This window comes from Oncorhynchus nerka, linkage group LG12 (assembly GCF_034236695.1).
Source record: "Oncorhynchus nerka isolate Pitt River linkage group LG12, Oner_Uvic_2.0, whole genome shotgun sequence".
Taxonomy (NCBI): domain Eukaryota; kingdom Metazoa; phylum Chordata; class Actinopteri; order Salmoniformes; family Salmonidae; genus Oncorhynchus; species Oncorhynchus nerka.
The window spans coordinates 60,540,928-60,557,139 of record NC_088407.1 but is presented as its reverse complement, the minus strand read 5'-3'; positions in this window follow the sequence as shown (position 1 = coordinate 60,557,139).

The following is a 16,212-nucleotide window of genomic DNA, read 5'->3' as shown; positions in this document are numbered from 1 at the left end:
TTGTGGACATGAAGCTAGGGTTAGGGTTAGGGCTGAGCTGGGGTTTAGACATGAAGCTAGGGTTAGGATTAGGGTTGAGCTGGGGTGTGGACATGAAGCTAGGGTTAGGGTTAGGGCTGAGCTGGGGATTGGACATGAAGCTAGGGTTAGGGTTAGGGCTGAGCTGGGGATTGGACATGAAGCTAGGGTTAGGGTTAGGGCTGAGCTGGGGATTGGACATGAAGCTAGGGTTAGGGTTCGGGCTGAGCTGGGGATTGGACATGAAGCTAGGGTTAGGGTTAGGGTTGAGCTGGGGTGTGGACATGAAGCTAGGGTTAGGGTTAGGGCTGAGCTGGGGATTGGACATGAAGCTAGGGTTAGGGTTAGGGCTGAGCTGGGGATTGGACATGAAGCTAGGGTTAGGATTAGGGCTGAGCTGGGGTGTGGACATGAAGCTAGGGTTAGGGTTAGGGCTGAGCTGGGGATTGGACATGAAGCTAGGGTTAGGGTTAGGGTTGAGCTGGGGTGTGGACATGAAGCTAGGGTTAGGGTTAGGGCTGAGCTGGGGATTGGACATGAAGCTAGGGTTAGGGTTAGGGCTGAGCTGGGGATTGGACATGAAGCTAGGGTTAGGATTAGGGCTGAGCTGGGGTGTGGACATGAAGCTAGGGTTAGGGTTAGGGCTGAGCTGGGGATTGGACATGAAGCTAGGGTTAGGGTTAGGGTTGAGCTGGGGTGTGGACATGAAGCTAGGGTTAGGGTTAGGGCTGAGCTGGGGTGTGGACATGAAGCTAGGGTTAGGGTTAGGGCTGAGCTGGGGATTGGACATGAAGCTAGGGTTAGGGTTAGGGTTGAGCTGGGGTGTGGACATGAAGCTAGGGTTAGGGTTAGGGCTGAGCTGGGGTGTGGACATGAAGCTAGGGTTAGGATTAGGGTTGAGCTGGGGTGTGGACATGAAGCTAGGGTTAGGGTTAGGGCTGAGCTGGGGATTGGACATGAAGCTAGGGTTAGGGTTAGGGCTGAGCTGGGGATTGGACATGAAGCTAGGGTTAGGATTAGGGCTGAGCTGGGGTGTGGACATGAAGCTAGAGTTAGGTTTGAGCTGGGGTGTGCACAAGAAGCCAGGGTTAGGGCTGAGCTGGGGTTTAGACATGAAGCTAGGGTTAGGTTTGAGCTGGGGTTTAGACATGAAGCTAGGGTTAGGTTTGAACTGGGGTTTAGACATGAAGCTAGGGTTAGGTTTGAGCTGGGGTGTGGACATGAAGCTAGGGTTAGGTTTGAGCTGGGGTGTGGACATGAAGCTAGGGTTAGTGTTCCTCATGTCATAGTAGTCCGTAGAGGTTCGAGATCAGGGGGATAACTAATGAGTTGTCTGAGATCATGTGGATAACTATTGAGTTGTCTGAGATCAGGGCTGTCTTAATTTCCAGGGGTTATTTTACCAAGACATGGAGACAGGATCAGACAATGATATCTGAATAAGGACACTTTTCGTATTACAATCCACATTTTCCATACACTGAATTTCATATCCATATCCATTTAGCCTTTCTGTACTTTCGATTAGAGTCTATGACAGAGGTGACTGTTTATAAAAGGGGAAGGAACAGGGACATACAGTAATCAAACAAGTGAGTAACCCTAACTAGTGTCAAGAGACAGAGCGAAGGTTCACTTTAGTCTACTTATGTAGCCATAAGCTTCCCAGGCAGTGGTACTTGATGTTACCTTCTAATTGTCACACTATGGATGTGAGAATATGGTGAATGGATAAGATGACAGTAATCTAATCAAGTTTGAATTGAAAGTAGGGCCTTTGTCCCTGGATAACTTCCACCTCCACTACACAGCTCAGCTGGACACAAGTCTTTATAATTTTTGCCTGGGCTGGCCACTACTTGAATCATGAAAATATATTGTACAGTTAGCATTGACAGCATGGCCTAGAAAGATTTATGATGTGTGGCAAGACACCAGCAGCCCTCCTTTCCCTCCCCCAGCAAAAACCCTCTGAGCTGGGTATTTTCAGCGGGCCATCTGTGGGCAGTTCTGAGAGCCAGTTTGCGTCATCTGCCAGACTAAAAGAGTGTTAGTTCCAGTTCACTTCAATAATACCTTATAAGAATGAATCACCCAAAACCTGATCCACCAAGCCAGCCTCATTTTGACATGATGTGTGCTGCTAACTCAAACATAGTAATAGTAGCAGATAATCAGAAACCTTCCCATCCCTCTGTCCCTCTTATCTCTCGACTGCGTTAGACTCGCATCACTCCACAGCTGGCACAAGACAGCAGTTTGGGGGGACGCTCAGAGCACAAAAGTGTCCCGTCTCTGCTTATCATGGAAAGGATAAAAAGCTAAAAGAGAATGACAGAGTTTCCTTGTTGCCTGGGAGAGATAAGTAAAGCCCAAGATGTGCTGCTAGCCTGTTATCTGCCCAGAGAGTGTCCCGGCTAACGCTGTCGCCATGGAGAGGAACATGTTGCTGTGCGACAAAGGTGTGAGGGCAGATAAGCATGCACGTGAACATGTTCAAAGACGCACTGGACTCTGAAGTGAAGCTGTGGCTCTCACAGGAAGCGGGCTTTATTAGAGACTGATGCTGATAGCTGGGCTGCTGAATCTGCATGTCTTTGTTTCCTTCTTTCTAAAGAGGATGGAGTGTTTGGGGAGTACTGATTGGCTTCAAAACCAAAGAGAATTCTTGAGTTGTGTGTCTCACAAAGATAAAGCAAATACTGGGGCCACAGTACAGTGCCATGCGAATTTCCATTTGATTTAGATTTCTGTCATTAGGAGGCCAGCAATAGGAGCTGCCAAGGAGTTTCCAAGAAAAAACTAATTGAATAAATCCAAATGTGACATTTTATGAATTTTAAATCATAATGTAAGAAAGAGGGTTACTTTTTTTGAGTCTGGCTGGTAGAAAATAGTTTGTTGACAACTAAACGCATTGGGGTGGTAAGGGTGTCATGTTGCTGGATTTAAGTCATAATTAGATTGATGTGTAGAGAATAGGGCTGCAGTAGTTTCTATTTTCAATATGCTGTCTATCCACCCATTTGACAATAGAACATTAATTGTATCCTCAATGATAACATTATTTAAATATAATATGACTGCTCTCCAAACCATGAACATGGATGCATGCTTTAACATTGCATACAATGCTTTAACATTGTATTTGGTCTGCTCAGCCCAGTTTATCTGTGGAAATAATATCATAAAACAGTTCAATAATAATGTTGAATGTGTGAAGAAAACATCATATAATTGAACATTTTAATTCCAAAACGCTAAACATACATTTTCAGAAATTGTGGTCAATTAGCTTTTACAGTTTAAAGAACTTATGAAAGAGATTGGTGTGTTTTTTCACAATCTAATCATGACATGGGGTTGTTTATGTATTTGGTTCAAATCTATCACTTGATGGTTTCTTTTCAGAGACACAAATAATCATGTTTTGTTGCAGAAGGCTATATATTCACCTCACTCTCAGAGATATAAGTAGTACTGCTAAGTTTTACATAGTCAAATGTGACAAATAACTACATGTTTAATAAAGAACGGTACAAATTATTAATTTGTTTTACATTTTATTTATCAACATGAGATAAAGAGCAATATGAGATCTTTATGTAATATATTAACATTTTAAATGTTTGGCATTTTGCAGAATGCCTTAATCCAAAGCGATTTACAGTCAGTGCATTTATCCTAAAATAGCTACGCGAGACAACCCCATATCACATTAAAATATATAGGATACGAACATTCCATTCCAGTTAAACAATTGATAGTCACTGAGTGTGCTCTTTCCATGACATAGACCGACCAGGTGAATCCAGGTGAAAGCTATGATCCCTTATTGATGTCACTTGTTAAATCCACTTCAATCAGTGTAGATCAGGTATTCCCAAACTGGGGTATGGTGTACCCCTGCACTGCCATCGGGGGTATGCCAAATAAAATTATAATTTCACAAATTTATTTTTTCTCACATTTTCAAACAGTCCATTTATATTCTCCAACGGGGCTATACATTTGGATGAGGTTTTTTTCTCACCTGAGTAGCCTCATTTCACTGCCAAAAATAAAAATGAAACAATCTAGTGTTCAGCGAAATAACAACACAATGTCAAATACAGGTACAGTGCCTTGCGAAAGTATTCGGCCCCCTTGAACTTTGCGACCTTTTGCCACATTTCAGGCTTCAAACATAAGGATATAAAACTGTATTTTTTTGTGAAGAATCAACAACAAGTGGGACACAATCATGAAGTGGAACGACATTTATTGGATATTTCAAACTTGTTTAACAAATCAAAAACTGAAAAATTGGGCGTGCAAAATTATTCAGCCCCTTTACTTTCAGTGCAGCAAACTCTCTCCAGAAGTTCAGTGAGGATCTCTGAATGATCCAATGTTGACCTAAATGACTAATGATGATAAATACAATCCACCTGTGTGTAATCAAGTCTCCGTATAAATGCACCTGCACTGTGATAGTCTCAGAGGTCCGTTAAAAGCGCAGAGAGCATCATGAAGAACAAGGAACACACCAGGCAGGTCCGAGATACTGTTGTGAAGAAGTTTAAAGCCGGATTTTGATACAAAAAGATTTCCCAAGCTTTAAACATCCCAAGGAGCACTGTGCAAGCGATAATATTGAAATGGAAGGAGTATCAGACCACTGCAAATCTACCAAGACCTGGCCGTCCCTCTAAACTTTCAGCTATTACAAGGAGAAGACTGATCAGAGATGCAGCCAAGAGGCCCATGATCACTCTGGATGAACTGCAGAGATCTACAGCTGAGGTGGGAGACTCTGTCCATAGGACAACAATCAGTCGTATATTGCACAAATCTGGCCTTTATGGAAGAGTGGCAAGAAGAAAGCCATTTCTTAAAGATATCCATGAAAAGTGTTGTTTAAAGTTTGCCACAAGCCACCTGGGAGACACACCAAACATGTGGAAGAAGGTGCTCTGGTCAGATGAAACCAAAATTGAACTTTTTGGCAACAATGCAAAACGTTATGTTTGTCGTAAAAGCAACACAGCTCATCACCCTGAACACACCATCCCCACTGTCAAACATGGTGGTGGCAGCATCATGGTTTGGGCCTGCTTTTTTTCAGCAGGGACAGGGAAGATGGTTAAAATTGATGGGAAGATGGATGGAGCCAAATACAGGACCATTCTGGAAGAAAACCTGATGGAGTCTGCAAAAGACCTGAGACTGGGACGGAGATTTGTCTTCCAACAAGACAATGATCCAAAACATAAAGCAAAATCTACAATGGAATGGTTCAAAAAAAAAACATATCCAGGTGTTAGAATGGCCAAGTCAAAGTCCAGACCTTAATCCAATCGAGAATCTGTGGAAAGAACTGAAAATTGCTGTTCACAAATGCTCTCCATCCAACCTCACTGAGCTCGAGCTGTTTTGCAAGGAGGAATGGGAAAAAAATTCAGTCTCTCGATGTGCAAAACTGATAGAGACATACCCCAAGCGACTTACAGCTGTAATCGCAGCAAAAGGTGGCGCTACAAAGTATTAACTTAAGGGGGCTGAATAATTTTGCACGCCCAATTTTTCAGTTTTTGATTTGTTAAAAAAGTTTGAAATATCCAATAAATGTCGTTCCACTTCATGATTGTGTCCCACTTGTTGTTGATTCTTCACAAAAAATACAGTTTTATATCTTTATGTTTGAAGCCTGAAATGTGGCAAAAGGTCGCAAAGTTCAAGGGGGCCGAATGCTTTCGCAAGGCACTGTAGCCTAGTCAAATAAATAACATCCAATCACATTTACCATTACTCTCTCAGCGGGAATTTCACTAAAGGTCCGTATGTAGCCAAACGTAGCTGCTGCTCATTCCGTTTGCTCGAAAATGTATAAAGGGTTAAAAAAGTAAGGCCCGCGGTCATAGAGACACATACCAGCTCTACTGGTAATACTGCTACTACCAACAGTACTACACCTGCACCTGTCGACGACACAAGCTGTTCTGTTTCCACGAACACATCCAATGCTAGCATCAGTAATTCTACATTTGTTGTTAGCCCAACTAGCATGTACACTGACAGTTGTGAATCTGATGCAGCCAAAGAGCTACTGTCCCCTAACCCGGGAAAGCACCAAACAGACAAGGACGTTGGACCATAGAAGAGGCGGAAATATGATGAGAACTACATTGATTTGGGGTTCACTTATATTGGGAGTAGTGCCTTTCCTCAGCCACAGTGTGTTATATGTGCAAAAGTACTATCTCACAACTCAATGAAATATTCACTCTTGCGCAGACATTTACAAACAAAACATGACAATTTGAAAAATAAGCCAAGGGAGTTTTTTGAGCAATAATAAAGACAACATTCGAGTAGTAAGACATGTATAAAAGCCACAGATACCATTAATAAGAAGGGTCTAAAAGTGTTTTATATGGTGAGCTACAGAGTGGCTAGGACAGGCAAGCCCCATACTATTGTGGAGGACTTCATTCTTCCTGCTGCTACGGATATGGCTGGGACAATACTGGGGGAAAAGGCCAAAAAAACTATACAGACTATGCCTCAAACATCACTGTTTCATGACGCATCAGTGACATGGCAGGAGATGTTTTGAAACAATTACTGATTCTCATACAAGCCAGTGAATTATATGCGTTACAGCTGGACGAGTCAACAGACGTGGCGGGCCTGGCACAGCTCCTGGTATATGTCCGTTATGTTTATGGGGGGTCAATTATGGAAGACATCCTCTTCTGCAAACCACTGGAAACCAAGACAACACGAGAGGATATTTTTTAAGTACTGGACAGCTTTGTGACATCAAATGGACTTTGGTGGTCAAGATGTGTTGGTATCTGTACTGATGGTGCAGGGAGACATAGTGGAGTGGTAAAGCGCATGCAAGCAGTTGCTCCCTACACCACTTGGGTACACTGCAGCATCCACCGAGAGGCTCTTGCTGCCAAGGGAATGCCTGACAGCTTGAAAGACATTTTTGACACTACAGTGAAAATGGTTAACTTTGTTAAAGCAAGGGCCCTGAACTCTTGTGTATTATCTGCACTATGCAATGATATGGGGAGCGACCATGTAACACTTTTACAACATACAGAAGTGCGCTGGTTATCAAGGGGCAAAGTATTGACACATTTTTTAAAATTGAGAGACGAGCTTAATTTTTCTTTACTGAACATAATTTTCACTTGTCTGACCGCTTGCATGATGACGAGTTTCTCACATGACTGGCCGATCTGGGTGATGTTTTTTCATCGCCTGAATGATCTGAATCTAGGATTACAGGGACTCTCCGAAACCATATTCAATGTGCGGGACAAAATGGGGGCTATGATTAAGAAGTTGGAGCTCTTCTCTGTCTGCATTTAACAAGGACAACACACAGGTCTTTCCATCATTGTATGATTTTTTGTGTGCAAATTAACTCAAACTTATGGACAATGTCAAATGTGATATAGCGAAGCACCTGAGTGAGTTGGGTGGGCAATTACACAGGTACTTCCCCCGACACAGATGACACAAACAACTGGATTCATTATCCCTTTCATGCCCTGCCTCCAGTCCACTTACTGATATCTGGACAAGAGAGCCTCATCGAAGTTGCAACAAGCAGTTCTGTGAAAATTGAATTTAATCAGAAGCCACTGCCAGATTTCTGAATTGGGCTGCGCTCAGAGTATCCTGCCTTGGCAAATCGCGCTGTTAAGACACTGATGCCCTTTGCAACCACGCACCTATGTGAGAGTGGATTCTCAGCCCTCACTAGCATGAAAACTAAATACAGGCACAGACTGTGTGTGGAAAATGATTTAAGACTGAGACTCTCTCCAATACAACCCAACATTGCAGAGGTATGTGGATCCTTTCAAGCACACTCTTCTCATTAACCTGTAGCGAGTTATTCATAATTTTTGATGAACAAATATGGTTTTATTTGTTAAATAAAGAGCAAAATTATTGATTATTATTATATTATTATTTGTGCCCTGGTCCTATACGAGCTCTTTGTCACTTCCCACAAATGTATTCTTATGTTTAATAAATGTATTGCATAGTGTGTGTGTGGCAGGCTGACAATGATGGCAAAAAACCACATTTGAGAGTGAGCTGACCCTGGTGCTAGAGGGGGTACGCAGCTGGAGGTTGAATGTTTGAAGGGGTACGGGACTATAAAAGTTTGGGAACCACTGGTGTAGATGAATTGGAGGTTAAAGAAGGATTTTTAAGCCTTGAGACAATTGAGACATGGATTGTGTGTGTGCCATTCAGATGGTGAATGAGCAAGACAAAATATTTAAGTGCCTTTGAACAGGGTATGGGAGTATGTGCCAGGTGCACCGATTTGTGTCAAGAACTGCAAAGCTACTGAGTTTCTCACGCTCAACAGTTTCCCGGGTGTATCAAGAATGGGCCACCACCCAAAGAACATCCAGCCAACTTGACACAACTGTGGGACGCATTGGAGTCAAAGGGCAAAAGGGGTGGGTGCCACTCAATACTATGAAGGTGTTCCTAATGTTTGGTATACTCAGTGTGTAGCCTGAAGCCACAGGGCTCTTCTCATGGGCTCTATTTCCTTATGTGGGAGCAATGCAAACTCTAGGTTGGGATTTTTGGCCTGGTTACATGTGCATTGAACAACACAGCAGCTTTTCTGTATTTCTGTGTAACTCAGAATTGACGGCGAAGTTGGCTCAATGGGGGTCAATGGGAAAGATTGTTTGTTTTCTCCAATTTGTGGGCGTGGTCGGGGGGAATTCCTTATTATTACTTGAATTTCGACATTGGAGTAGCAGGCTAATGTTAGTGGTTGTGTTGCAATGCTTTTAGTTAGCCACGGATTCTTTCCAAAAGACTCATTGTTGAATTTGCCATTTCCAACTTGTTGTGTAATCTTTATGTCCAATGGAGCACCGATATGTTTTATCTATAATTTCTCTTCATTATTTCTCTTCATACGACAAGGATTAAAAAGGATTTGCCAGTAGATTGTTGACTTGATTCATGATGATGAATGCTAGCTAAGACTTTGAAAGTAAGATGTTGACATGATCAGTCCAATCAAAGCTACTCTACATGTAACGTGATTTGATGTAATTTTATTTGTGGCCAATGACCTTGAGCCTCCTTGGAAGGGCACTTGTAATATAACTCTATGGCAGGACCCAAAGGGCTGAAATGTTTGATGTCTACCCTTACTAAGCACCTAAACTTGGCGACGAAGTACTGTTCCCATGAGTGACAGAACACTGAGCTGCGTAATGCTCCTTTTTCCTGCTGGATCGACCCACCACCACAGAAAGCACTGAGCTAGGTAGAAAAACCTGCATTTTGGAGCTGCCTTACTCAAGCAAACAAAAAAAGAGTGTCAATCTGTTTCACCTGTCCTTGTGATTGTCTCCACCCCCTCCAGTTTTCACTGTTCTTCTTGTATGTTTTTCCAAGGCAACCAGCGTTTTTCCCATTCTCCTGCTTTTTGCTATTCTCCTTTTTCTAGTCCTCCCGGTTTTGACCCTTGCCTGTTTCTGGACTCTGTACCTGCGTGCCTGACCTTTCTGCCTGCCTTGACCATGAGCCTGTCTGCCACTCTGTACCTCCTGGACTCTGATCTGGTTTAGACCTTTTTCCTGTCCACGACCATTCTCTTGTCTACCCCTTTGGATTAATAAACATTGAATACGACGTAATGCTAATCAAATTGATCAAACCATCTGCCTCCTGTGTCTGCATCTGGGTCTCACCTTGTGTCATAAGACCATGTGTGTAAGCAGCTTTATTAACTGAATTATACATTTTTTGTTGTTGACATTGTTTTTAATTAAATTTTTTTATTTTTTATTATTTTACAATAAAAAAAAATCAGATAAAAAAGACAGCAATACTAACAATGACATTCATTGTACTGTTGAATGGGATGGCCAATTTAGAGGACAAAACAAAACTTAACTCACACATACGCAAAATAAGACAAAATCCTATTAGGTGGTACATGTATAAGAAGACAGCATATAGTCATTACAAGCAGTGTAGTTAAGCCAAAAATAAATATTGAGTGGAGTACAGCACAGAGTAGCAGCAGATCATCAACCCAGTTATGAAGCGGGACTAGACCATTTATCCAGTATCGGCTGACATATTTGGTAAAACATTGGACTTCTATTGGAGGTATTGTATCGAATCTTTTCCATATGTATTACATTCCCTAAATCCCGTAACCACATTTCAAAGGTAGGTACAGTCTCCAGTTTCCAAAATTGCAATATGAGCCTTTTGGCTAATAGAGTACAAAGAGAGACAGCTTTCCCTTCGTGGTTATTCCCATCAACTGTACCAAACAGAGCGGTCAATGGGTCTGGGGCTAGAGCTCTATCAAAGGCTCTAGATAAGTAATCAAAAATGAGAGCCCAGTAAACATGTAACTTAGGACGTGTCCAGAATAAGTGGGTCAACGTCCCCTCATCCTGCTTGCACCACTCACACAGTGGTGAGGTGTCCGGGAATATTTTATGCAGTTTTACTTTTGAGTAATGTAACCTGTGTATCACCTTAAACTGTACAAGGTTGTGTCTGGCATTCACTGAACTGTGGTTTATATTCCTGAATTACTGTTCCCATGAGTGACAGAACTGGAGGGAAAGACATTTGTTCAGATTAGCTGCCCAATAATACAGTTTAAAGTGAGGAAGGCCAAAGCCCCCCTCTATTTTGTACTTGCATAAATGCTTCTTTGAAATTCTGGCTGCCTTGTTATCCCATAAAAATGGAGTTACTATTGAATCCAGTTTCTTAAAATAGCTTTGTGGTATGAAATTGGGTAGACATTGGAAGAGGTAAAGAAACCTGGGTAGGACAACCATTTTAATAGCGTTTATACGACCAACCAAGGAGATAGACAGAGTTTTCCAAAAATCTATATTTTGTTTAAGCTGATATATTTTCATGTCCCAATTCGCTTTCAATAGCTGATCAAGGTCTCTTGTCACTACAATGCCAAGGCTTGTGAACTTGTCCATCACTGTTCTAAACGGGGTAGATTGCAGAAATTGCATATCCACAGGCCATGATATTGGCATCAACTCACTTTTTTGCCAGTCTATCTTGTAGCCAGAGAAGGAGCCAAATGTGTTTATCAAGTTAAGTAAGGGTGGAATAGAAGTTTTAGGCTTGGACAAAAACAAAAGAACATTGTCTTCATATAGGGAAATTTTGTGCTGTGTCCTTTATTTTAACAAGCTATATCGGCACATGCCCGAATGCGAGTAGCAAGGGGTTCCATGGCTATAGCGAAGAGAGCAGGCGAAATAGGGCACCCCTGTCGGCACCCCTTGAACAAGCGGAATGACTGCGACATTTCTTGATTGGTTACCACGGACGCCATTGGGTGTGCATAAATAATTCTTATCCAATTAATAAATTCCTTTCCGAACCCGAAGTGTTCCAGAACCGACATCATATACTTCCACTCAATCCGATCAAACGCCTTCTCTGCATCAAGAGCTATTACCACTGTCTCAACCTTCTCTGCATCAAGAGCTATTACCACTGCCTCAACCTTCTCTGCATCAAGAGCTATTACCACTGCCTCAACCTTCTCTGCATCAAGAGCTATTACCACTGTCTCAACCTTCTCTGCATCAAGAGCTATTACCACTGCCTCAACCTTCTCTGCATCAAGAGATATTACCACTGTCTCAAACTTCTCTGCATCAAGAGCTATTACCACTGTCTCAACCTTCTCTGCATCAAGAGATATTACCACTGCCTCAACCTTCTCTGCATCAAGAGCTATTACCACTGTCTCAACCTTCTCTGCACCAAGAGCTATTACCACTGCCTCAACCTTCTCTGCATCAGCTATTACCACTGCCTCAACCTTCTCTGCATCAAGAGCTATTACCACTGCCTCAACCTTCTCTGCATCAAGAGCTATTACCACTGCCTCAACCTTCTCTGCATCAGCTATTACCACTGCCTCAACCTTCTCTGCATCAAGAGCTATTACCACTGCCTCAACCTTGTGATCGTGATACATTACGTTGAAAAGGCGTCTCAAAGTGTAGTATATATGTCGGCCCGGGATAAAACCTGTCTGGTCAGGGTGTATGATGTCGGAAATGTATGTTTTCAATCGGTTTGCCAATATCTTTGTCAACACCTTGTTTTCTATGGGGAGTAACGACACGGGGCGATAAGACGACATCTCCATGGAATCTCTATTTTTTTCAAGATCAGTGCTATTGTAGCCTCATACAGTGTTTGCGGGAGTTTGGCATTTTCTTTGGATTGTTTAAACATTCGCAACATAAGTGGAGATAGACTGGCGCGGTACTTCTTATAGAATTCTATTACATATCCATCGGGCCCAGGGGCCTTGCTGTTTGGAAATTGTGCTATCGCTGTGTTCATTTCCTCTAAAGTTATCCCTGCATCGAGTGCAGAAGCTGCCCCCCTGTCTAGTTTAGGAAGTTCACATTCAGCGAGAAAGCGTTCCATAGTTTGTGGATCAGTAGCATCGCATTTTGATTGGTATAGCTTTGAGTAAAACTGCGCAAAGCATTTATTAATATCCTGCGGATCTTTTACTATTTTACCCTTCTTGTCTTTTATTTTGTGAATAGCTCTAGATGCCTGTACATGCCTTAGCTGGCTTGCTAATAATTTATGTGGTTTGTCACCCAGTTCAAAATAACTTTGTTGCGTTCTAGCAAATAAAGAGCCCACCCGTTTCGAAGGATGGTATTGTATTCATATTTTAACTTTGTGATCTTCTCAAGGACTGTATATGAGGAATTCGTCCTAAAAACATTCTCCTGTTCCCCTAACTCTCTTTCAATTTCTCTCAGCCTAGTATTGGCACATTTCTTACTCTCTTATGTATAAGAAATAATGTAACCTCTAATCACAGCCTTTAGAGATTCCCAAAGGGTGGAGTCGTCAACATCCCCCGTGTCGTTAGTTCCGAGGAAAAGGGCAATCTGCTCCTTCAAATACTGACAAAAAGCCTCATCTTTCAGCAGGTATGCGTCTAAGCGCCACGGTCGCCGACCTGTCGACATATTGTCGAGTTTCAGCACCATGGACACAGGAGAGTGGTCCGTAATTAGAATAGGGTGATAGGTAACCGACTCAGCTGCTGAAATTAGTTTGGAGTCCAACAAAAAAGAGTCAATTCTGGAATATGATTTATGAACTGATGAAAATAAATAGTAATCCCTGTCTGTTGGGTGCGTCAGTCTCCAAATATCGACAATGTTAAGGTTTGTCATCAATGTATTTAGACAGACACTGGCATTTGATTGTTGAAGTGACCTTGATAGCTGTTTATCTAAAAGAGGATCTAACGTACAGTTAAAGTCACCTCCAACAATAACACTTGTATCCGAGATATTTGGTATGTCCTTAAATACCCTTTGAAAAAATAATGGATCATCGAAGTTGGGTCCATATAAATTGACCAAGGTTACTGGTTTCGAATTCAGTGTACCAGCCACAATAATATACCGACCATTAGGTTCTGAAATTGAGGATGAGTAAACAAACGGAATGTTTTTCCTTATCAGGATTGCTACCCCTCTGGCTTTTGCATCAAAGTTAGACTGGTATATCTGACCGATCCAGCCGACTCGTAGCTTGGCCTGAGCGGAGCGTTTACTATGAGTTTCTTGAAGAAACACTATGTCAGCACCCAGTGATTTAAGATGAGAAAAAACCTTAGCTCGTTTCACCACATGCCCTAAGCCATTACAGTTCCAGCTGACTATCTTTATTCCACCTGGTCTACTCTGTGCTCTGTCACTATGTGGCATTTCTTATTTTAGAGCAAATTGTTGCTGTCATACAAAACTCAGAAGAAAAACGTCCCGCCGTGCGGGAGCTTGTCATGCCACCTGTACTAATAATAAACGTGAACATAAAACACATACCCCATCCCCCCTCCCGTCCCTTTACTGAGTGACTTCCCCAAACGAAGCACTCCTTGGCTAACACACAAACCTTAGGGTGTCTAGACATACAGCTTGAACTAACTCGTCGTCTATAGGTGCTCCGCATATACGCCAATATTAAATAACACTTAACTCTCACGTTAGGGGGTGAGTGGCGCTAAAACATGATGTGCCAAACAATGCTATATTAGCCACAACATCTCACCAATCATAAGTCCCAAATTCTGATCTTCTAATCGAAAAGACATAGGCCGGAAATCCAAACACATTCCTGGCCTGTATTTGGTCATTTAGCTGGCTGACACAGCCGTTCTGTATCCTCAGCCAGGGAGCTTGTCAAGAACAGATCGGCCTCTTTTGGGTTGTCAAACTTACGTGTTGATCCTTCGACTGTCACCTTAAACCGAGCTGGGAAGAGGAATCCATATCGGATGTTGGCCGCCCTGCATTTGTTGCGTACCTCATCATACTCTTTCCGTTGGTTCCTCACCTCCAAGGTAAGATCTAGGTAGAAAGACAGCCTGACTCCGTTGAAGTTAAGGGGGAACTTTTGACTAGCCAGCTTGAGGATGAGATCCCTGGTCTGGGGATAGTGCAGCCGTACAATGAATGGCCTTGGTGGCCCGCCCTTGGCCGGCTTCGTTGCCTGAGATCTGTGTGCGCGGTCGATCAGGATGGCCGTTTTGAAGTGTTCACTCCCCAGCAGGGCCGGTATCAGCTCCGAGACAAATTCAGTGGGTTTCCCTTTCTCAGTGTCCTCCTGGATCCCACATATTCGGATGTTCTGGCGTCTTGAATGCGACTCGAGCATTTCCAGTCGGGCTTTCAGGGTTTTGTTGTCATTTTTGAACGTTGCGCACTGTTTCTCTATGTCCTGTAGCCTAGCCTCGTGATTGACTGTCGTCTGCTCAACCTCATGCACCCTTCTCTGAGTTGCCTTCACAGTTTCGGCCAAAGTCCCAAAACTCTTTGAGATATCAGCCAACCTTGTGTCCACCTTCTTGCTTAGTGAGTTTATGGCAGCCAGTATGTCACTTTGCGTAGGCTCTGTGGGGAACTCTTGGAAGCTAGCCTCTTCAGCTAACTCCTCGTGGGTTGGCGACGTTGAAATTGGTTCGTTGTCTATCTCATTCAAATTATCTTGTTTAGCGTTCCCTTTTCTGGTGCCTTTCCCTTTGTCATATTTGTTTGAAGTTATAGGTCGTGAGAGGTTAAGATAAATACTAATTTGTTTCAAAATGGAGCGGAGCTCTAGCAAAGCACGTCTACTCCATAGCACACTCTCTAGCCCCCTCCCCCGGTTGTTGACATTGTTTACAAACTGATATGTGACACGTATTAATGTCAAAATAACATGCAAAACAGGCAAGGCCCCCCCAAAAATATATACTATATATATATATATACTATATACACTACTGTTCAAAAGTTTGGGGTCACTTAGACATTTCCTTGCTTTTTAAAGAAAAGCACATTTGTTGTCCATTAAAATAACATCAAATTTATCAAAAATACAGTGTAGACATTGTTATTGTTGTAAATGACTATTGTAGCTGGACACTGATGATTTTTTATGGAATATCTATATAGACGTACAGAGGCCCATTATCAGCAACCATCACTCCTGTGCTCCAATGGCACATTGTGTTAGCTAATCCAAGTTTATCATTTTAAAAGGCTAATTGATCAGGTGAAACAGGTGAAAACTGTTGTGCTGATTTAAAGAAGAAATAAAACTGGCCTTCATTAGACTAGTTGAATATCTGGAGCTTCAGCATTTGTGGGTTCGATTACAGGCTCAAAATAACAGAAACAAAGAACTTTCTTCTGAAACTCGTCAGTCTATTCTTGTTCTGAGAAATGAAGGCTATTTCATGTGAGAAATTGCCAAGAAACTGAAGATCTCGAACAACGCTGTGTACTACTCCCTTCACAGAACAGCGCAAACTGTCTCTAATGTGGAAGGACCACCAGAGGGCAGGCTGGGCTCATAGATAGTAGCCCAACAAGGCATGGGAGACAAGGTAACCAGAGGCAATTAAGCACAGCTGACGGTACTAATGACATACTCTCCTTCCCCTATAAGAGAGAGAATGTAACCAGCAGAGAGAGGGGGGGAAACTATCTCTGGAAGATGGCCACCGAGAGAGAGGAGCTATCCAGGAAGAACCACTAAGACGGTGACAATCCCGTGACTTTTTGTTATAGTTTAAAGATAATCCTATTGTGTTCCTGTTTCATCTGGAGAAGA